Source organism: Falco peregrinus, chromosome 15 (assembly GCF_023634155.1).
Source record: "Falco peregrinus isolate bFalPer1 chromosome 15, bFalPer1.pri, whole genome shotgun sequence".
Classification (NCBI taxonomy): Eukaryota; Metazoa; Chordata; class Aves; order Falconiformes; family Falconidae; genus Falco; species Falco peregrinus.
Window position 1 is genome coordinate 872,382 of NC_073735.1, and position 22,511 is coordinate 894,892.

Consider the following 22,511-nt stretch of genomic DNA (forward strand, 5'->3'; position numbering starts at 1 on the left):
GGGGGCACAGGGACATGACCCAAACAGATGGCATGACAGACTCCCGGTCATCTGCTGAGCTTCTCAGCGTAGAAGCCAAAGCTCTGCATAAGAGAGGCAGAGAACAATAAAAACCATGGCACCAACTCAGCAGTGAAGCAGAAATAACTCAGCTGTCCACAGCACAGGTGCAGGTACCTGCATCTGACCTTGCCAAAACGTTCAGGGCCAGTGCTCATGGCTGCGGCCATTGCTAAACAGAAAACACCAACAGTGTCTGCACCAAATGATCCCAAATTGGTCATCGGCTATGCCAGGAACGGGGAGAACGTGCAGTGACACCAAAGGCATCCCAGCGGCAACAGCTTGGGAGATAATGACCCTCACACTGCAAAGCCAGGCCGGTTGCTGGCAGGTTCAATGCTTCAGATTTTCACTTGAACAAAACTTCATTCCTTCACCAAGAGAGAGACTAATTTCTTTAACAGATTGGAGCTCTTCATTAAAGCACAAATACCCCAGTAATGGAAATAAAATTAACTAGAAATATCATTGCCACTGCTCCAGGAAAAGGTAGTGCATTTTCTCAAACCCCTGCCATCCATCGTGAGTCTCAACGGTCCCATAAAACTCTCGGTCAGGAACTCCCAGGATATAACATGGGGACAGCACTTTACCAGGGGGTACACCAGTCTGCCTAGAAAGACCAGCTCCCAGCATGCCACATCCAAACTGGAGACACCAGTACTCCTGAATCGTCCCCTCCAGGTCTGGATGTTGGGGAAAACAGAGCCACAACTTCCCAGCCTGCAGCTTCCCACTGAAAGCACAAACTCTTCAGTATCAGATGTTGGTGGTGGGAAAGGGAAAATCAAAAGCCCCCCTTAACCCAGCTTGAGTCTCTGCTCCACAAAAGGGCTGCAGCAAAACTCTTCATTAGTCATGGCTGGCAAACTTGAAGAGAATAAAAGGAACCAATGAGTAATGCAACACTATAAAAACATAACCACCTCAATAACAGCAAAATCAAAATCCAGCACAAAACCTCCACGTAAACAAAGCTACAGGAACAGGAGCACTTGAGCCAAGGTATATAGCTCAAAAATTCCATCTGTATAACTGCATTTTGAGCATCTAATGTGAAACGTTGCTATACACGCCAGCTTGGAAATGGTGGGTTTCTAGCCCTGGCATATGCACAGACACATAGATACCACCATCATCTCCATCGTCTTGGGAATCCCTCCCAAACACTGCCATTCCAAGAAGAAGCAGGTGAGGGGTAGCGGCTCTATCTAGCATATGTGACAGCTTTAAAAGCTGCATTTATGCAAGCAAATGGAGCATATCAGCTGCACTGTATTAACAGCAATGTCTGCAAATGGGACTCAGATATTTTAGTTGCTGTGACTAGAAATTTGCTCAACACACAGTCAAGGAGAAAACTGCTTTGGGTTGTACTTCCAGAGCAGCATTTGTAGCATCAACCCATTTTAACCTGCCACAGTCTTGTCCACACTTTGCTTCCAGAGAGAAGTGAGGAGAGGCTTCCAGTACGGTGTCCCTCACCAAGCACCCAGCAAGTCTGCCAGCACAAAGAAAAGAACAACACACGCTGCTGTAATTCATGGAAGCATAGAATCATCTAGGTTGGAAAAGACCTCTAAGATCATCAGGTACAACTGTTACCTCAGCACTGCCAGGTCCACCACTAAGCCATGTCCCCAAGCACCACATCTACATGTTTTTTAAACCCTTCCAGGAATGGTGACTCCACCACCTCCTTGGGCAGCCTGTTCCAGGTCTTGACCATCCTTTCAGTGAAGACGTTTTTCCCAATATCCAATCTAAACCTCCCCTGGCACAACTTGGGGCCATTTCCTCTTGTTCTGTCACTTGGGAGAAGAGACAGACATCTGCCTACAACCTCCTTGCAGGGCAGCTGTAGAGAGGGAGAAGGTGCCCCCTGAGCCTCCTTTTCTCCAGCCTCAGCACCCCCAGCTCTCTCAGCCACCCCTCAGTTCACAGCAGGATGAACCCTGCAGACCACTGCTAGCCATGCACAAATTCCACCAATTACCTCAGCTGAAGCACATAAAAAGCTTCAAGCCAAATCTGATTTGATCGTTCAACTCATGATTTCTGCTATATTGCTCAAAGCCCTGGATCCCCAGCTCAAGGATCTGCAAGAGAATCTCCACCTTCATCTTAACAGGCTGATGGAAAGGAAATTTCTGGGTCTTGCAGCCCTGATGGAAAGTTTAAAGCTGCACACTGCCAAAAACTGAATAGGCAAAATGAATACCAAAAATAAAATAAGAGAGAAAAAAAAAAAAAAAAAAGACAGACATCAGCGTTTTCTCTTTGAGCTTTTATAACCTCCCTGCCACAGGTTTCTTCCCAGTCCTGCCGAACTCTCCACACGCACACACTGCCCCACCTGCCCCCACGGCAGGGCCAACGCAGCCCCCGGCGCAGCCTGTCGCCTCGCACCCGCCGCCCAGCACCTACTGACACATGGCCGGCGGTGGGACGCAGCAGGACGTGGGCACCAGAATAACTCCTGGGCATGAAAGATAAACAAGGCTGAACTCACTGCTTGCTTCTAAACTGATCGGCTTTCCCAGGGACTTTTTGGGAAGCGGCAGCGCTCACATTCTGCAGTCCAGGTAACCTCATTCAAGGAGCCATTCTCAGAGGACACCGATTAATAGTCCGATTAATAGTTGGGCTGACCACATCACCATGCAACAGCAAAAGACAGCAACGTGAATGCCCCATCTGAGCAGTCACTGCGTCATCTTCCAGCATCTCTCCCTGCCCCGCAGCCTCTGGAGGAAGACCACAAAGAGGGAGCCAAAAGTTCAGCGCAACGGAAGAGAAGCTGAAGAAACGTCACTGTGATTAGGGATTTAGGAGCTGCAGTAAGGAGTCCCCTTTCCTTGCTGTGTCTGCAGAACGGCTGAAAGAAGATGCCAGCAGGATGCACAGAGCCGCTCCACAGCACCACGCTCGGACGTGTGGGCAAAGCTCTGCAATTCCTAACGCACTGCATGGGGGAAATGTCACCTGCACCCCAACTTTGGAGCTGGAGAGGGAGAGAAAGCAACAAAGGACGGCACAGGGACTCTCAGGACCACCCAGCAGCAAACCATCCTCTGGTCAGAGCCTGTGACAAAGCCCCCAGCAACCCAGGATGGCGAAGCCATCACTGCTCTCAGGGGGCTGACGTTAACAGTGCAATGATACATCAGCAGACAGGCTGACCACGGAGTCCCTCATCCCTCTAAGATTTTGTCTACAGAACTATTCTTGTGAAATGAAAGCAGGGTAAACTACAGAAAGTATTTGAGGACAAGTTTGCTTCCCCACGATAGCTTTTCCACAGAACTTAATGAGCTCTAGCTTACGTATTTTAGCACCACACCCTCATGAGGTCATCTTCCTGTTGCTGAATGCCACCTGCAGATACCAACTTGTGCCATCCTCCCAACTTTGTAACAGCTGGAATAAACCCTGCAGGACTTTCCCCTTGACATGATGATATTCCCAGAGACCTAAGAGCTATAAAGTGAAATTCTCATACAATATGATAATTGACTCTGTCTCCAAAGGATAAACATGTCAAGACACAAAAAATCTTTTTTTTTTCTTCTTACCAACGCAATAAAGATGTGATTGAAAATGTCGTGTTCTGGGTATATAAGCAATATTCTCATAACTCATCATCTAAAACAAATTGTTCTATCATTTGTACTAGTTAGAAGATATTCCAAGTCAGACAAGCTGAAAGCACAAGTTTAAACATACTCAGCACAGCAGAAAGAATATTAATTTCCTTCCCCCCTATATAAATGGTAGATCATAGTCTCTCACCTAGGGTCAATTAATCTTTGAAAAGTGCTTCAGTCCACCAAACGCACAGCAGAAAGATCTTGAAGACCAGCCCATGGCTTCAGAAAAGCCCACTACAAATCTTAAAGATTTCCTGCAAAATCTGCCGGAGAAGAAATAATTGAATATGCAAAATCACACCATGTTATGCCACAAGTCTCATTCTTTGAGAAAAAAAAATGCAATTACTCTGTGCACGTTGGATCTCACAGTGGATACAGAAGAGGAGCATCATTTAGTGCGGGGGATTACAGGAATGTGCTGCCAGCTCCTTGTCTTGAGTTACAGAGGTACCTGGAGGACTCCTCGACTTGGGGATGCGGGTGCTACGTCAAACCCTCCCGCCCGCTGCACCCACTGGCCACGCTGCACAAGAGCTCAGCCCAGCTCCTTGCCTTTGCCCACCAGCGTGTGTATCCTGCACAGAAACACACCCCCCCCAGCCTCCCCAGGGGGCCTCAGGAGCTTCACTGAAGCACTGGAAAAGGCTTGGACAAGTCTCCAGTGAAAAGCATGACACGGGCACACGCAGCCTCACTGCTACATACCAGTTACCCCAGACAACTTGTCCGCGATTACCTGACTATGGAGCCATTTATATGTTTATGGGTGTTCTTTCCCCCTCCCATTACCCTAAAACACCATTCACTTCCATAACTGAACCTCCAGTCACAAAGAACCTCTAATGAATGAGGCAATTCCTAGGGAAACTCGGACCCTAAATCCACACAGACAACAGCTCTTGGACCGAGTTCAAATGCATCCCCTGCTTAAATTCTTGTCTCAAGCCACTTAAAACCCCTGAAGTATCAGGTGCATTAAAGGTACTTGGGAAAGAACAAGGATGGGATGCAGGCTGAGATCACTCCGAAGAGGAGGAGATGATGCTAATTATACTGCTGGTAAAATGGAATCCCTGGGGGAGAAAAAAGCCAAACAGCCAAGGCAGCTACCTGGTGCAAGAGAGCAGCTATGCTATTTAATCAGTGGCAGGCCACCCGCCGGAAAGGCAAATAACAGATTACATCAAGGTACTGACAGACAATCAATGAACACTCAATTAACAGTTACAATATTACTAACTTAAGCAAAACATGCTTTTACAAATGGTAATCTCTCCTTCATAGTGATACAACTCTAATTTAATTTTCTTCCAGGCACCAACATCAAAAGAAAAAAATTCAGATGCCACCATCTGAAAGGGAATGCCCTTCGACTCCACAAAGAGCTGAGCCAAGGGGTGGAAGGAGACACGGCGGGGCTGCAGGGTGACCACCCGGCAACATCTGCCACCCACCCAGGGGACGCAGCACGGCCCCCCACCGAGCGTGCTGGCACCACAGCCGGGAGGTGCAGGCTCGGTGCCCCCCCATACCCCAATCACTTTGTCCCCAGTCTCAGTCTGTCACCGCATCTCCTCGCCATGGCTCCTTTTCCACTTCTGCCCTGCTTTGCAGCTTTAAGGGTGACCAGGGGCTAGGTGAAAGTAACCTTCCTGAGCATACCGTATGCCCAAATCAACATGCCAGCCACCAGCTGAATTATAACAATGCCTCTTAATCTCTTTCCCTGAGTTTGCTGAACACTTGTTAGGTGGCGGCATGAGGGATCTGTGGTTGCAGCATCCTTTGTTTCCGTGCAGGCACATGCTGGAGGCTTTGAAAGGGGGTGCGTCTCATGGAAGAGCAAAAGGAAAGCAGCTCTGACGAAAGAACCCTTTCGGCCACCCTGACCATGCCCAAACACTCAGATGGAAGAAACCAAGGGGAAGGGCAGGGGAAGAGAAAAGCAGCTTGCTGGAGAAGTCAGTCGGGGAAGGAAGACGGGCGATGCAGGGATGAAAGAACTGTATTGAAATTCAGCGCACAGGGAACTCCGGGACTCTGCTCTACATCATTGTCCAAAGGAACAGAACTTCCCCGCCTCAGACAGTCAATACACAGCTCCATTCATCCCCAGTGCCCTACAACAGTAACTGCAGATTTCTAGCCACCTTCTGCCCTCCACAGGGAGCAATTCTGGCCAAGACATCCCAAGCCCCAGCTGTAAAGTCATGCTAGAAGCTAGAAGTTTTTGGACAAAGCTTGTCCTGCCTGTTCCTGTCCTAACAGCAGTGGGAAGAGGGGATTCTTTAACTGTTGTTCAAAGGAGTTGCCCTCACAAGCAAAAACTCAGCAGGGTGACAGTTTAGCACATAGGGCACTGAGCCATTATGGCCTGAGCTTCTGGCCAGGACCTAGAAATGGGCTCTGCTGACACCAACCCAATCCCTTCTAAACCGCAGCCCAAGGCCCTGATGGATTTTGCATGTGGTGCCCCCTGAAGAATTAAAAAAAATGGGAGTCATGATATAACAGAAAGATTTGAAGGACAATACTGACCATTTTGAAAATACTAGTTTACAAGCTATTGACTCATGCTGAGTTTTCCCACACCAAGCCTTCACAGCCTGCAGTTGACCTACAAGAACACTGCAAGATATATCGTTTTAATTTAAAAACAGCAAATGTACCAAGTCCTGGGTAATTTGCTCCTGTGCTTAAGTATAAAACTGTACAAAAATAAAACATGCCTTTTTCTCACCTGAATTTATCTAGCTTGAGCATCCAGCCACAGAACCATGTCCGGCCTTCATACCTTTGGCTAGCAGAAGTCTCTTCCCCTGGTTAACTTACTGGTTAAGTACCGCAAGAATCAAATCACCCATTAACGTTCTCTTTGTTAAAAGAAACAGATTGAGCTTCAGTGTCTCTCCCCAGCATGCTTTACAGACTTCACATCATCCTTGTAGCTCTTATCTCTCACCAGTTTGCCAACATCATTTTTAAGATACAGATACCATGACTGCACACAATGCTCTTCCTACTTGTATTCATTATTTCTTTGCTTAGACAGCCAAAGATAGCATTAACGCTCCTGAGAATTCACAACATAGCACAAGGCCAGCTAGTTATTGATAAGATAATGAAATTAAGCTCCAGCTTCTCACCTTGACACGGTGACTCCCATGAGCTCCTCTGTCCAAGTGTGGGCTTTACTCCCTGCTCTCGTTAATGTGGATTAGTAAATTGTCACATGCCAGCCACGCTGCAAGAGCTGTCTGTACATTTACCCTTCTTCCACTCTAAATGCAAGATAACTTGACTGAACTTCACACCCTTTCTCAAACCCTCACACTTGTCACAGTAGAAGAACACAGGCTACCCTGGCTCAGACGACCCGGGCAGCTGGTTGTGCTGCGGACACCCCAACATCAGAGCCTGGTCCACCGCCCCTGAGGGAAGCTGCCTGCCGTCAGGATGCCGGGCACAAACGGGGCATCCATCACCCAGCCGCGCTCCCCGGCCACGCTTTGTGCCGCCGCGGCACAGCCAGCTCCCGGGAGCGCCGCGAGCTCCACCAGCCACAGCCAAGCGGTGCCAGCGTACCTGCGCCCCGGGCTCCTGCCAGAACAAGCCCACCACACACGGGCTACAGCATCTCACACCCCTCCCGACAGAGCTACTCCTACAACAGCGCTGGGTCAGATGTAGCTCGAGACGTACCTCAGACCCTCCTTCTGCAGACATGCTCCTGCTTCCCCGGCACCGGCAGGACGAGGAGCCTTCGAGAGCCGGTGAAGCCGCTCTCCCCACGAGCTGCGTTCTGGCAACGCTGCCAGCACGCTGCAGACTCACACCACGACACTGGCATCCGAGGCCAGATGGAAACTGCAAACTCATCCAGCGTTTGAAGGATCTGGACCCAGGGGTTTGCTCTAAGAAGCTTTCTCTCTCCATATCCCCAGCCCTACCAGTTAGAAGCTGCTATGTCTGGATTTTTCACCAACAGTCAGAAAAAAATTTGTCATAGAAAATGTGCAAGCACTGACATCTTAAGTCAAAAAAGATGCAGATTTCTCAACTGTTCGCCGCACATTATGGAAATACATTCTTAGGGACTATTAAAGATGGGGATTATTGACTAGATGAGAAGCAGCTCAATGGACTAGCTTGCAAATATGTCTTTAGACAATTCTTAAAATGTAGATTAATTATCTAACAGACTAGAACATTTTTTTTTCCTACAGACTTTCTAATGATCTGTTGCATAAACAAACATCCAGACAGTTTTGTTTGCATTTGTGTTGGCTGTGATGTTCTTCAATAACTAAATAGTGACTGAGGGGACTTAAATCTTATTTAACACTCAGCAGGAACAGAACAAAAGGCATGCCAGTCCAAATCGCTGAAAGACATGTCTCCTTAAAGACCCTCGGGAAGTCCAACTACCATAATACCGCAAGGCTTTGTCTCCCAGACACAAAACTTCAGGTATACCCTGTGGCTTTAAATTCTCTCCACGTTTATGCTACTAGGTTTGCTTAAAGAAACTACAACGCTGACATCCGACATTTACCATGTATTCCCACACACCCCTTTTTAAATGAGCAGCGTGTATTACACCACAGAGACAGTGTTCAGGATCTCTGCAGATCAGGAAAACATCACCGCTGCCCAGCCACGCTGGAGCTCCCTTTGGAAGGTCTGGACACCACAAGAAAGTTGAAGTTGGGGCAAACCACTGCACTGAGCTCTGCTGCTGCCCTCACCTACCAATGCCTGCGTGATGATTTGAACACTTAAGTCAGAACCTTAAAATCCCATCTTGATTTTAAATTTGCCATGGATACAGGATCGAGCGCAAGTGGTCATTTTCTCAGAAAGGGTCATTAACTTGTTATTTGTAGACTGTGTTTTCAGCTTCCAACCACTCAATGTCTTCATGCCTTTTCTGATAGGTTAAAATGCTGTTGGATATCAAAACCAATGCAAAGCAAGTGTGAAACATTATTATTCCAGCTTCACACCCACTTTCCTTTGGTGTGAACAATAATGCAAACTGCAAGACAGTGATGAATTGGACCTGGAGAGGACCAGATGCTCTGCGAACACTAGCACAGTCTATGCCCCAAACATTTTTCAGTCTAAAAAGAGATGTGATAGCCTGCTTTCAAAGCTGTCCATGCACACATACAATCTTTTAACACCAGATGTTACTAGATCACACACAAGGTGGAGCAAAAATGGAAAATAAGCAAAGACCAAACAAGAAAACAGCAAGGGCAAACAATGAGCGTGGGTAGAGTAAGATTTATTTTGATCAACCTTTTTTGGGTGAAAAAAAAAAAAAGCAGTTTTGGTACGTGTAACAGTTTGCATTGTTTTCAATGAACTGTGCAGTAGCAGTACGATACTGCACTAATGTGCTTGCAGCCAGCATCTGCCCGTGGCTCAGTCACTTCCCAGTCTTGCCACTTCACCTGAGGCAAGCCACATAAGAGCAACTCTATCAGGCACAGCAATCTGCTGCTTCATCACAGTTTACAAAGAGAAAGCACGGGGCCGATGCCCAACATGAATCCCGCTACAGACTCGAATATCAGTGACAAGTAGCCCTGCAATCCTTCTGTCCCCAAGTAGCACCAGAGAGCCATTAAAAAAAAAACGCTTAGCATCAAAATGCAACACACACTACTGAAAAACGTCAACTTCCGTCACTGAGCCAAAACCTCTTTGGTTTTCAGCAAAAAGTTAAAAAAAAAATCAATTGTTAAGGCCGAACAAAACGTTGCAGGGATTTTTAACAATCCATCCCCTCCCGATCAGGCCCAGACTATCTTTGATAACAGACTCAGATGTCCGTGTAGGAAGGGGAGAGAGGGTGCAGAGCCACTACCATGTGGAAAGAGCTGATTTTCTGCTGAAACAGCCGAGGTGCGATCACAGTTCATCAGTCTGCAACATTAATGACGTAAACCGCTTCAGCTAGAGCCATGGGAAGGACCCACAGTGGTTCTCCCAAGGGAGGCGATGCAGGGGAACTGGCGTGACGCTGCACAGAGCGAGCTGCTCACCAGCCACCGTCCCCCCCGGCACACATACACACACACACTGTGACAGTCCCAGAGAGGAAAAACCTGCTTTTTCAAAAATAGCAAAATCTTTAAGGAGCTGAGTACATGCCTGAGTGGGTGGGAAATTAGTATTATTATTACTTTGTGCTCACAGGGTCTAAGACCTCAGATGACTTGTTTGTGCCCAGAATGTATTTTTGCAGACTCATTATAAACCCTTGCAAAGCAGGGTTTATAAGGTCACAGAAGAATTTCCATTAACTGTAGCCTAGCTAGGAGTTGCCAGTATGATCTATTTCTCTCATTTATGCATATGCAATAAGGCCAGGATGAAGCTCCTTTGCTTTATTTCCACATCATTGTGCTGATGCTGAGCTAACCAAATAAACAAACCAAAAAGAGAGTGGGGAAGGGGGGGAGGGCGGAAACTGAGAGACTAAGGAAAAAACGTGCGCCTGGCTTTCTCCCTCATGAAGGATGCAAATAAATTCTGCAGACTTTGAAGCTGGCAGATTTCAGCAGAGATGAAAATCCCCTCGTGCTGGATGGCTCACCGGGTGCTCAGTTGAGACACCGCTTGGGTATTGTGTTATGTAGCCAACTCCACGCGAAGGATGGTCAGAATAAATATTGCTACCCTGCCACCTGACTGAGACCTGGCTCAGGGCTTTGCACCAAGCAGAAGGCAGCAGGAACCCTCCGGGCTCTCTGTATCCCTCCCACCACTGCGAGACCACAGCCTCTTCCAACACTGTGCTGCAGGCACTTCACAGTAACACTCCCCTTCCAGCACTGCAAGTGCTTCCCAAGCCTCTGGGTAAGAGGCGCTGCGGGTCTGGGTGGGAAATCACCCACATCGATGGACAGCTTACATCTTGGCTCCTTCCCTGATAAATCACTGACATGCTATCTATACCCTTGGAAAATCCTGGGGAAGGTCCCAGCAGACGGTCAAGGAGCTCACCAGGACTCAGCAAAGTTCCTCTCGATTCATTCTAAAGGCAGCCGGCCCAGCTGGATGCCCACAGCCCCTGCTCCAGCAGCCACGAATCCCTGATCCGACAGGAGAGGCTTTGGGAAGAGCTGACTGTCACTGCTATGTCACAGCGACCACCGCTCTCCACAGAGCCCCTGGACCACGGCAGTGCCCGAGATGCAGAGCACTGTGTGCCACATCAGAGCATCTCCTGTGGCTCCCCATCACCTGCAGCTTGCTCACACGCCCAGGGGGTCTCGTAAGCTGCACACACAAACCACACGCACCCCTGCACGCCCCTGCACGTTCTCCTGGCAGAATCCCACAGAAGCATTCTCACATCATTAGGGAAAGATCCGCTCAGGTTCTTCCTTTTGCACATGCTTGTAACACTCAGTCCTGATTTACACCCTGACTGCTGCTACAGTGGCCCAACCACCGGCACACTCAAATCCAGCAGCCTTGTCTCTTAATTCTTCCAGATTACGAGCAGCAAAAGCACACCCTTTCTGTTGGCACGCTCGCTCTCTCTAACCCAGCTCTGATCCGTTTCCACCTCCAAATCATTAAAGATAATAAATAAGCCCAGACTCAGTGTAAGGAACCTTCTCATAATCACCTATCTACGCTCCAATCAGCACTCCTCCATTACACTGGTATTTTCTACTGCTTAACTAGGAAACCCAGCACCGAACTCTGCCCCTTACCCTACCAGCTATTTATTGCCCACATTCTGCTACTTATTTCCTAAACTAGTCTCTTTTGGGTGAGTCTAATGAAAAATCCAAATAAATTAGGTCCATTGGTACATTTTCAGTTCCTGTTTTATTAGCTTTGCAAAGCACGAGCAGCATTAGGAAGGCAGGCTGCCCCGCTGCGCACCCGTCCTCTTCATCTAAGCTGTGGTGATGTCTGACCCATCCAAATGCTGGAGCGGTGACTGTCCCCCCCCCAGGCACAGCACAGAAGCCAAACTCACCTGCCCGATATCCTCGCTCTTCCTCAGGTCTGATTTCTGGAAAGGAATCGCATGGCAAAACTGCCCCTGCTGTACCTGGCAGTTCCCTTTGGCCGCTTGGGTTCCTGCCTTAGCAGCTCCCCGTGAGGAGGAAGAGTCCTCCCCTTCACGGTAACACCTGCTGCTCTTCCACACTTTATTCACCTCAGGGCCCTCGGATGCATCATCCCCAGTCCTACTGATTTACAACACCCAGCTTTCTTCCTCTGGTCCATTACTTCCTCTCTAAATGATTCAATCAGTACTAATTTATCGCAAACCGGGATTTCCTCAGCATCCTGGTGCAGGGAAATGATTCCACTTTTCCCCCAGCCCCCTACACCTCCTGGGGCGCCGCCATTCACTGCTGCTGCCCTTGGAGGCATCTCAGCATCCTGCGGTGGCTCAGCCGTGTTGGATGCCACCTGCGCTGCTCCCAGGAACACAAGGAGATTTTTTCCAGCCCCAGCAAGGTCTCCCACAGAGGCAGAGCAATAAACAAACAAAGCAGAGGGCAACATTACAGCTGACAGGTCCCGTGTCCAGCTCACCTCGTTTGGCAGAGTCACAGAGAGGAGCTGACGCGGGGAAAGCTGCGTAAATCACAGCTGAGCTCCCTTCTCATCTGCCTTGCAAGGCACCTGCAAACGCATGGCTGAAAAGTACTCCGGGAGCCCCGTGCTCACTTATTTGCATTAGCTCCTCTTGACACTAGTTGAGCATTTTAAGGTACATAAAACAGTTCTGGTTTTACTGCCTTGATAGCTTTTGAACTGCTTGAAGCTTGCCAGCTCTGTTCTACCCAGCAGCCACTCACTGTTGACCAGTGTGGAAATAACCCTGTTCAAGCTGGCCCTCACTACATTTTCCTCCACTTTCATTAAAAGTAACCACCACAGCAACCCCCATCTTAGCACACGAAGTCTTCCACAGGCACCAGAACACCATGAAAAGCACTGTTACATTAACACCACAAATTGTCCTTCCAAGCCATATCCCACAGACAAGATGAAAAGATATGATGGGGTTCCTTAAAACTGTTCCATTACCTCCTCACAGGTTTTACAACTTTTATCTCTCCAAGTCCCCCATTTTTCTTGTCAGAGAACCCACAAACAGTATTCACAGTTCCCCTGAGTGCACGCAGCCCATGAAACTGGAGTTTGTAGTCTCCCGTGCCCAGGCACGACTCTGCAGTAGTACCACAGTCTCTTTTCTGTACAAAGCTGAAAGCCAAGTTTTCCGTCCCCATACAAAGCTTTCATCATGGAATCGCTAATATCCCATTGATCTATCCATATCGTTCCCTCAAGCCCACGAGACGTCCTTCAAGCTGTTCTCACCTTGTTAGACCACAATTTCAGTGTGTTCCTCCTACTCACACACAGCAAGAGATTCATTCCATGTATTAACAGAAACCTCAGCCTTGTACATGCTACCTTAGAAGCCTCTTGCCCAGAGCAGAAAACATTCCTGAGAAGACTTGCAAAACTTCTGTCTCGCCTTCTGCCTGGCTGCCTAGAAGCATGAAAAATAAATAAAATCTGACTGTAACAAGTGCTGCGCATGAAAAGCTCCCCCCTAAAGTCAGCGAGAATCAATATCCACAACCCAGGCACAGCAGCAAGCCTTTAAAAGGGGCAAGACACTGACCCATCTGCACATGCTTAGTCCTGACTGAGAACAGAATAAAGCTTAAACCATCTCCAAAGAAAATCGGGTTTCTTGGATGAGGGAGTCCTCATCTGCCCGTATGGACCAGCAGCATCCCGTTCTAAGCACACATCTGCTCCTTCCCAGTCCTTCATCACTTGTGTCGCTCCATGCTCTTCCCCTCCCCTGCTTTTCCCTCCTTCATCTTCCTCCACTAACATGGAAGCCCACCCCTCCTCCCACCCACACAGGCCCTCGCTCCCCACGCAGGCTCAAGCATCACTCGCTCTGTACACGCACCCAGTAAAACCACGCAGCTTCTCTTCCAGCCAAAGGGGCCCAAGGCCTTTCCTCGGTCTCCTCTGGCCCTATCGCACGTGCAAAACCAGCCGCTGCTCCAGAGAAAGGGAAACCTAAACCAACACGGTCAGCACAGCTGCCGTGGCAGAAAGCAGAGATCCCGTGCTGCAGTCGGATGCCTTCCCAGCAGAACCCATGCGATCAGCCAGCGTCTAGCTGAGGATCTCCCCCAAGTCCTGGGTGAGCGTTAGGTTCACCCGCTGCTTTTCCATCAAGCAAAGAAATGAGCGTGAGCACGCACACGTGCAGCTGAGGTGGGATTTCCTCACGCGCTTTACTTTCGGAACAGGTAAGTTTGGAGGCAGCACTGCACATACCTGCCTGGCTGTTCCCTTAAGGAGCTCTCCGAAGACCAGCTCCTTCAAATCATTCGCCATTCACCCACAGACTGCTGCACACTCCTTGGCATCTAGGTATTCAGGCCTTTGCCAGCCCACATGACTCCTTGGCTTATTTTCCTTGCAGAGCTTGCAAAAGAAATCTCCAGCAAGAAACTTGCAGGCAGCAGCAGCGCTGCCTGTGTGCGTGTGTCAGAGCTGCAGGCAGCTGCTCTAACCGCCCCTCAGAGCCAACCCCTCACAGGTGACTCTCCTTAGGCAGCCATTGATGCCTTCATCAGCCTCGCTGCCTCCCCTCCCACCCCCCCGGCAGGAGCGGGGGAGACGCGCTGGCCTGCCCCTACCCACAGCCCTTCATTTCGGGGTTCACCTTCCTCAGGCACCCTGTTCCCACTGCCAAGAACAGAGGCACCATCCCCACAGGAGGCAGCCCACAAAGGGTTAAGAAAAATGGGTGGGTTTTTGCGGGGGGGCCGCATTCTTGCCTGCTGTGCTGCCCCTCTGAAGCCCTCTTTCTGCTGAGCAGGGGTGTCAGCTGCCCCCTCCCCACAGCCAGGCACAGGTATCTCTGGTCTCAGGGTGCTCGCTCGTCCCAGGCGCAGGGAAAGAGGCACCTGCAAACCAGGAGCCACACGGCAACTTTCCCAACTTCTGGCTTTGCTGATCAGGCCCAGCCCTGAAATGGAAACCAACGGGGAAAGGTTCAGCCGCTTACCGTCTATTTCTCTACCCAGATGGTTCCCTTCAAATACACAGCCTAATATGCATAGATACTAAAGCAGACTTGCATCAAGACGTTTTAAAAATGCCTTGGCACACGGGGAGCCTCGCCGCAGATTGCTCTCAGAGCGCACGCTTCCAGCCCTGTGCGAGCTGAGGACTAAAGCAAGCCGCAGCGGCAAAACACCGAGCGCGGTTACCATCCACCTCCTACCTGTGAGCACACACGTCCTAACAGCCAGGAGCCGGTCGCAGGAGCAGCCGCTGGCAGCTCTACAGGAGTGCTGGCCGCTCCGTGGGGACGCTCGCTCGCTCCCCGGTGCCGGAGAGCCTCGGCTCCCTGTCCAGGGAAGCAGGAGGGCTCTGCTCGCCGACTGCAGCAGCCACATCCAGCCGGGATGTGGCTGCTGAACGTCTTTTCAGAGAGAAAAGGCTGTCTCGCCTCGGAGAGACAAAGGCAGCGGGGCTGAGCAGGGGGATCTCCCGCTGCCGTGGCGGGGGCAGCCGGTGGCCGCCCGCAGGGACACTGCCCGGGGTGCGGTGGCAGAGCCAGCAGCCCCTCGGCATCTCCCGGGAGGCCCCCAGGGCGGTGAGGGCGCAGCCCCGGGTCCTCCGGCAAGTGGCCCCTCGCCACAAAGGACGCACGTGTGGGAGGCGAGGTGAACCTCGGTGTGTCGGGCGAACTTTCCCAAGGGTCGCAACCTGGGGGTCTCGAGCCTACCAGGCTGGGAAAGGGGGAGACCGCTGGATGAGGAGAGCGAACAGCACCGGCTGCATCTCGCCCCTATGCAGAGCTCCAGGCTGTGCCAGAGTTTATGCACAAATAACACAGAATAAAGTTAGGCCTGGGAAAAGGTCTCTGCGGGGAGCTTCCCCCCCTGCCCAGAGTCAAGGCTGCTTCTTCACTGGAGTCTGGACCAGCATCGCACCTGCACGTCCGCGCCCGCGACCAGCGCCTCGGGCAGCTTAAGACAAACCTACGACCATCACGGCTCGGCACGGCTCGGCACGGCGCGCCCCCGAACGGGGCTCTGCGGGGACCCCGAGCCCGAGCGCAGCGCCCGGGAGGCCGCGCTGCGCCCCCCGCGGCGCACGAGTACGGGGAGCCCCGGCCCCGCTCCGCGACCCCCGCCCCGGGAGCCCCCCCCGCGCCCCCACCCGGGCGGCCCGGACGAGCGGAGCCCCCCCCCTCCCCGCGCTCCCTGAACTTCAGCTCCCCGGGAAGCCGGAGTGTGACACCCGCAACTCTCACCGCGCTACCGGCGCTGCGGCCGCCGCCACCCCCGGGGCCGCACGGACGGGCCGCGGGCCAGGCCAGCCCCCTCGCCGCCCGCCGGGTACCACGCGGGGCCCGGGCACCCCCAGCCCGCGGCCGCGCCGCCCCCCCGGCTCCGCAGCCGCGCCCGGGCACCGCTCCCGCCCCGTGCGGCCGCCGCCCCCCGGCGCCGGGACCCCCCGCCCCCGCCCTCAGCATCCCGGTCCCCCCCCCGCCCGCGGCGGCCGCCGGGCGGCTCCTACCTGCGCTGGGCGGCGCGGCTCTGCCCGCGGCTGCTCCGGCCCCGCTCGGCCCCGCTCCGGCGGCCGCGGCCCCCAGCGGCCAGCGCGGGAACTGCAGGGGGCGGGGGGCGCCCGCCGGGGCACGGCGCCGCGGGAAGGGGCCGGGAGGCGGGGGCGGGGCAGCGCCGGGCCGGCCGCGGCCGGGGGGAGGGGAGCCGGGAGGGAAGGGCAGGGCGGGCTGGGGGGATGGGGGAGCCGGGAGGGGATGGGAGGATGCGGGGAGGGGATGGGGGGATGCGGGGAGGCGGGAGGGGATGGGGGGGGGGGGTGCGGGGAGCCGGGAGGGAAGGACAGGGCGGGATGGGGGGATGGGGGAGCCGGGGATGGAGGGAAGGCAGGGGCTTGAGCGTGGAGAGGGGAAGGATGGCAGAGTGGCAGGAGGCTGGGGATAGAGGGAGGGCAGGAGTCAGCATGGCGGGAGCACTGGGGACCCAGGAGGGCGGGCGGGCGGGCAGGGAGCGGTGGGGCACTGGAACTATTCCTTCCAAAGGCGACCAGTTTTCCTAAGCCCAGACTGAGCGCTCCTGGGAGGGACACTTGGTTTTTGGAAAGGCTGCACCTTGTCCCCTCACCTCCCAAATCCTTAACTGCTTTGGGACTCCCGGCTATTAGCCAGGGCCCCGACTCTCCCCCCTGTGTCCTCTCCATCTATGCTGCCCAAGAAGGACACAGGGTGAGACACTTTTGCCCACAGCTGCTAAAAATCTTCATATTAAATGTTAATCTCCTCTTTGTGCCCTGAACAGTAATGTATGCTGGGCAAAAGACATCATGTCGCACAAGGAAACTGGCAGGAATGGGACAAACGGGACCTGTCTCATAGTGCAAGGCTGAGAAATGCAGTACCAGACGCTCCCTTTTCTGAGCCGTGATGTCCCTGTGGGCTGTAATGCTCCAGCCCTCTCCCACACTGCAGTTTTGTTTTCCTGTTTGTTTGTTTTTAATAGCGAGAAAAGCAAAGCTTTTAAACCATCAATTAATTGGACTCTTGCATTAAGAGCAATGAACTATTATTTGACAGAAATTCATCTTCCTCTCCTGCTGAGAAGAAATAAGCTGTTAGAGAAGAATCAGCTTCACAGAAGGGGAAAAAAAAATCTCAAACCAAAAAAACCCGCCTCTGCTTCAGAGACAAATTACTCATAAGATAGAGAGGTAACAGGCAGAGGGTGCTTTGAGCTCATCCCTTTTACACATCATTTCCCTCAGGACAACAGCTACCCCTGAATTGCTTTGTGAAGGATCCCTGTGCCTTTGCACCAGCGACCCTGCCCAACAGTCCATTCCCAGCATTTACAACTCTCAGAACAGAAGAGCATTTCCCTATGTCTGCGCTGCATTTGCCTGTAGTTTATGATTGTGGCCCTCACGGTCCAGATTCACAACTGACCGCAGCTCAGTACTGCACAGAGCGACGCCTTCTGCTCGTGTCTGCGTGTGCACAGAGCCGGTGGCAGCAGGGCTCTGGGCAACAGGAACACGCAGGCTTGGCTGGCAGAGCTGGGAGGGCTTCTGGACCGAAAGCAGCCTCTGTGCAAGCTCCAGAAGTAGAAGACAGACAGAACCCACCTCTTACAGTTAGGCAGGGCTTCCCCTGCCTGCCTCTTGCAGGCATGATCCCGGCAGATGCTGCAACCTCCTCTTGGCTCCTGCTACCTCCTGCCTTGGAGGGCTTCGCTTGTGCAACCACACTGCTTTCTTTCAGACATCTTCTGCACAGCTCAGGTAGAGCCCTGCATGGCCCTAAGCCCTTCATGCAATTAGTGGAGCCTCAGCCTTGCTGTTGTACTCTTAGAAGGTAACTTCAGACCTGGAAAGCCAGTACAGAGCCTTTGCCTCAAAATCTCCGTGAGCCATCCCCTGGCATGGTATCAATCAGAGCACCCTCGCCAGCCAGCAGCAGGCGAGAGCTCCCTGAGAGCAAGCAATGCGGAGGGGACAGCTGCCCCAGAGGTGTGTGTGGCCGCCAGGGACCTAGGAAGCAGAAGGCAGATGTGCTGCCTGACCCAGACGGGCAGCATGATGCCCTCCTTTCACCTCACCCACGGTGGGCACAGCTCCAGCCCAGCTGAAGGCAGGGGAGCAGCCCAGCACCCCTCACCATATCATCAGGACCAGACCCATCCTATGAGTCTTGCATGACAAAGGACAGCATGGCTGAGCTCGGTCCTGCTCCCTTTCCCCCTCCCCCGCTTGCGGAAAGCTCCCCTCCTGCTGCTCACCACCAAGTTTGAGCAGAGGGGGCTGGATTCCAATTATTTCCAACTTCATTTGCTCTCTCCACTTTCCGAGACAGTTATGTTTTCTTTAAAACCTTTTAGGATCTTTGTGCTTGGGGTAAGTCAGCAAGGGAACAAATGGGGTAGAAACGGTCTGCAAATAAAGCTGTTTTGGTTTGGAAATAAAAAGGATTCTAACAACGAGAGGTTTCGAAACTGACTTCTCATACGAAGTCCTACGTGGGGAGAGGAGAGGGAGGGAAGCCATCCAATTGTTTTTTAAATAGACTTTGGTCATTTTATGAATGAGGTTATGCGACACAGTTGCCTGCAAAAGCAAGGGAGTTTGATGACCTAGAAAATTGTGTTTGTGGAAGGAACTATTGTTGTTGTAAGACTACGAATCCAGAGATTACAGAGGGTTTGGGATCCCGCTTAAACGCGGAGGCAGAGAAAGACAGAGAAGAGACACTGACACTTCAGAAAGCCGAAGAGGCAGCATCTGTCCCAGGGTCTCAGGGACAAAGGACCCTGTGGGGTGTTCAGGGCAGAGCACGGGTCCCTGCTGCACCAGGCAGCCCTTGAAAGCTCCTTCTCTGGGAGTCACTGCTCAGGTGCTTCCCGAGGTCAGCGAGACACAGAGGGGAGATCAGTTCATCTTAGAAAACAAGTTAATTGTCCAAACCAGGAGCTCAAAACAATGGTTGTGCTATCACAGGGCCAGCCCCATCCAGCCCAACACACGCTTTCCCCAGCAGCAGCTTTACTAGCTGTGCCCATGCAGGGTGTAAGCACGCCTGCACTGACACGTATGGATCAGCCCACCCCATCTTCACAAACAACAGGCTGTTTGTTCCACAGAATAATCCGTCTGCAGATCCAAACATCTGGGGGAAATAGCCACCATCAGTAACCACACTGCTTACCTCATGGCATATTATATATCTAAGCAATTAAATTATCTTTTCTCTCTCAGTTGCACTAAGAGGGGCTCTGATCTCAAATTGACGTTAAGTCAAGTCGTGAATCATTTAAACAACTGCTACATTTATCTTCATAGGTGGCTGCATTTCAGTACAAGAGTAAGTAACAGTACCACTGTAAAAAAAAACCAAAAAAAACCAAGCAAAAAAAAAAAAAAAAAATCAGTCAAATGCATGAAGTACTGAGAGATTTCCGGAGATAAAAGACTTTGCAAAAGGCAAGATTTCTCATTTGATTGAAAAATAAAAAAAATAAATCTATTCTATATGTGCCAGATTTTTTCTTCAAGGTTCATAACAACTTCCTATTGGTAATAGAACATGTCCAAATTAGACAATCTTCTAGATAAGAACAGCTTCGAAGGAACTGGTTAAGCGGAGTAAGTATCTTGTGGTAGTTACATAAAAAAAGCACATCTCATTATATATATATATTTAGATGGCTCAAAGAAGTTAGTAGGATGATTTAGATAAATAAGGAACATTTTGTGGAACAGTTTGCTTTCTTTTTTATGCAAAAGAAAACGCGAGTGAATTTAAAAGAGCTAGTCAGAAATGGCATCTGTGATCCTGATGCAAAATCCGGGGGGATACTAGTAGACCCATCTGAAGAGGCTGCTGCACACCCTGTGTTGTATAATACACACACACACCCCCCGCAAGGCACACAAAGGTCCAAAGCTTTTCGCTGGGTGAGGGACGGTCCCCTGCCGGATCGTGCACAGCACCAAGCAGGTGTGACGTGGTTGCAGGATCCAGGCTCCGCAAGATAAGAAACGTGGTGGCCACCGCTGGCATCCGCCGGTTCACTGCGCTGCAGCCAGGGACACAGGTCTCCCAGGCGCTCTGGGGGGGTGACTTGCTGTACAGGCCTGTTGCCCAGGGATGCGGGAGCCCTGGGGCCAAGCGGGAGTTACTGACCGTTGGATGGCCACAGCCACAGCGACCGTTTCTGCTCGGGCCATGGTGACGCACCCCTCTTCACCAGAACGCCTGGTCAGGCTCCATCAACAGCCAGGCGCTCAGCTCCTTTCTAGGCCATATCTTACCTGTTAACAGCCTCCATCCTCACACTCCCACTCATCCCCAATTCTGAAAGCAACCCCTTCCTTTAACTGCCATTTAATCTCATAAATATGTGTGTGTGTATATATATATATGTATGTAGTTAGGGCCCAACGCTTCCAGAGAGATTGATTACGTACCCTCCTCAGGTGCTGAGCACAAGGTGAGACAACCCTGGGAGATCACAGCACGTAAATAAGGTTTAAAGCAGCACATGTGGTGCCCTGCCATCTTCAAGAAGGGAGACAGGCGGCTGGAGCAACGACACCGTTTCAGTAAGGTCAGGCTTGCGGAGCAAACCTCAGAACGAAACCCAGACCACCTTTATCCACAGCCTTGGGCTTTCGCAAGGAGATCTGTCCTCCTCAGACAATAATAAATATCGCACTGATTATTTGCAAAGTGTTTATCTTCACTTGCATCTTAGTTTTCCTTGCTTTTTGGTGTTCTCTTCCTTGTAATTACTGCCATCAAAGGATGTTTTCTCCTGTATGTATTCTATTCACGCACCTAAGAAAAATAAAAGCAGTAATTTAAAAAGCAAAGCAAAACAAAAAAAAAACCCACAAAAAACACCTCTCTTTGAAATGCAGTGAAAGCAAAAGATTAAGAGACTTTCAGGTGAGAAATAATTAGGAAAGGGAGTAACGAAGAATGAAACTGACTTCAGAGATCCCATCAGCAGGTCAGTCCAAGGCGCAGGAACGCAGCGCGGAGAGGAGGAGATGCCGGTTTAGCTGCTCCAGGCTCTGGCATCGACTGGCACAACCTCCGAAGCCCAGAGAGCCGCAGCACCTTCCCCATCTGCGCCGTCGGTTCAGGGAACTCCAACCCTGGAGTCTCTGCTCTCGCCGTGGCTCCTTCTGGCGCCCTTAAATCTCCACCGATTTATAAAACCTCCGGTCTTCAGGGAAGGAGCGTTCGGGGGTGTGGAGCCACCTTTTCTCTTGGCAGTTCCTGAAGGAGCTGTCGGTGCCCCGGACCCGCTTGCCTCAGGGGTGGCAGGTCCATGCACCAAGCTGCCTCGAGCCAGCGAATGTTGTCCCAAGTTGGCCTCCAAGCATCCCATTCCAGTATTTCTCATGGGCACAGTGCTCGGCTTTTTCCAGCTTTAATACTTCTTGAAGAGTTAAAGTAAAGCAGGTAAGACCAAGGCTCAGGCCTGGGATGGTGTCTATCAGCATGGTCACCTGAACAGAAAGGTTTAGATCTGCTGAGAATCCAGCCCCCAGGTCTCCTAAGCAGATTCCAAGTACAGAGCAGATCCCAGAGGAGCAGCTGAAGCAAGGCAGCCACCCCAGCACACGCTTCTGGTGCAGACGTTGGCACAGGAACATGTGCCATCGGAGGGTGGCATTCACTGCAAAGGAAGAGAAGCCAAGAGCAGAGCCTTTCCCTGCTCCTTTGCCACCGGCTGAGCTACCACCAGCTCTCCCACGTGTAAGACTAACAGGAGATGCCCACCATCCCTGCCACGCCACGTGCGCTGCAGCTGCCACCTGCAACAGCAGCAGCAGCATGGAAGAAATACTTTGTGATGGGTTCTTTTTTTGTTTTGAAGGTGGACTGATGGTGTCCTACCTCACATAAGCATTTTCTTTTTGCCAACTCCAGTCTAGAAGCAGAGCCCATCTTATGGAGAGAGACAGATGAGCAATAGCTCAGCAGTGACAGGGGTAGTTTTATTATAGCAGAATAAAGACATTGCAGAGGAGAAAAAAAAAAAAAAAAAAAAAAAGAGTTCAATATAAGATACAATTGAGGCTATTTGACTTCTGCTGCATGCATTCACTAAAATGATGATGATGAATGGGTCAGAAGAGCTTTCAAAACATTGAGAACATGTTTCTTCCAGGACAGAAATTATTAAAAAA

At 51.2% G+C, this 22,511-nt stretch overlaps 1 protein-coding gene across 2 annotated transcripts in view; it reads right to left on the reverse strand.

Moving 5' to 3' along the window:
• GRIK4 (glutamate ionotropic receptor kainate type subunit 4) overlaps window positions 1-16,386 on the reverse strand; it is a 206,264-nt gene extending 189,878 nt beyond the window's left edge. For both annotated transcript variants that reach the window (XR_008749915.1, XM_055819424.1), the window contains exon 1: window positions 16,332-16,386. The gene's annotated coding sequence lies outside the window, so the exon portion shown is untranslated. The remainder of the gene's footprint in view (window positions 1-16,331) is intronic.
• Window positions 16,387-22,511: the final 6,125 nt, after the last annotated feature.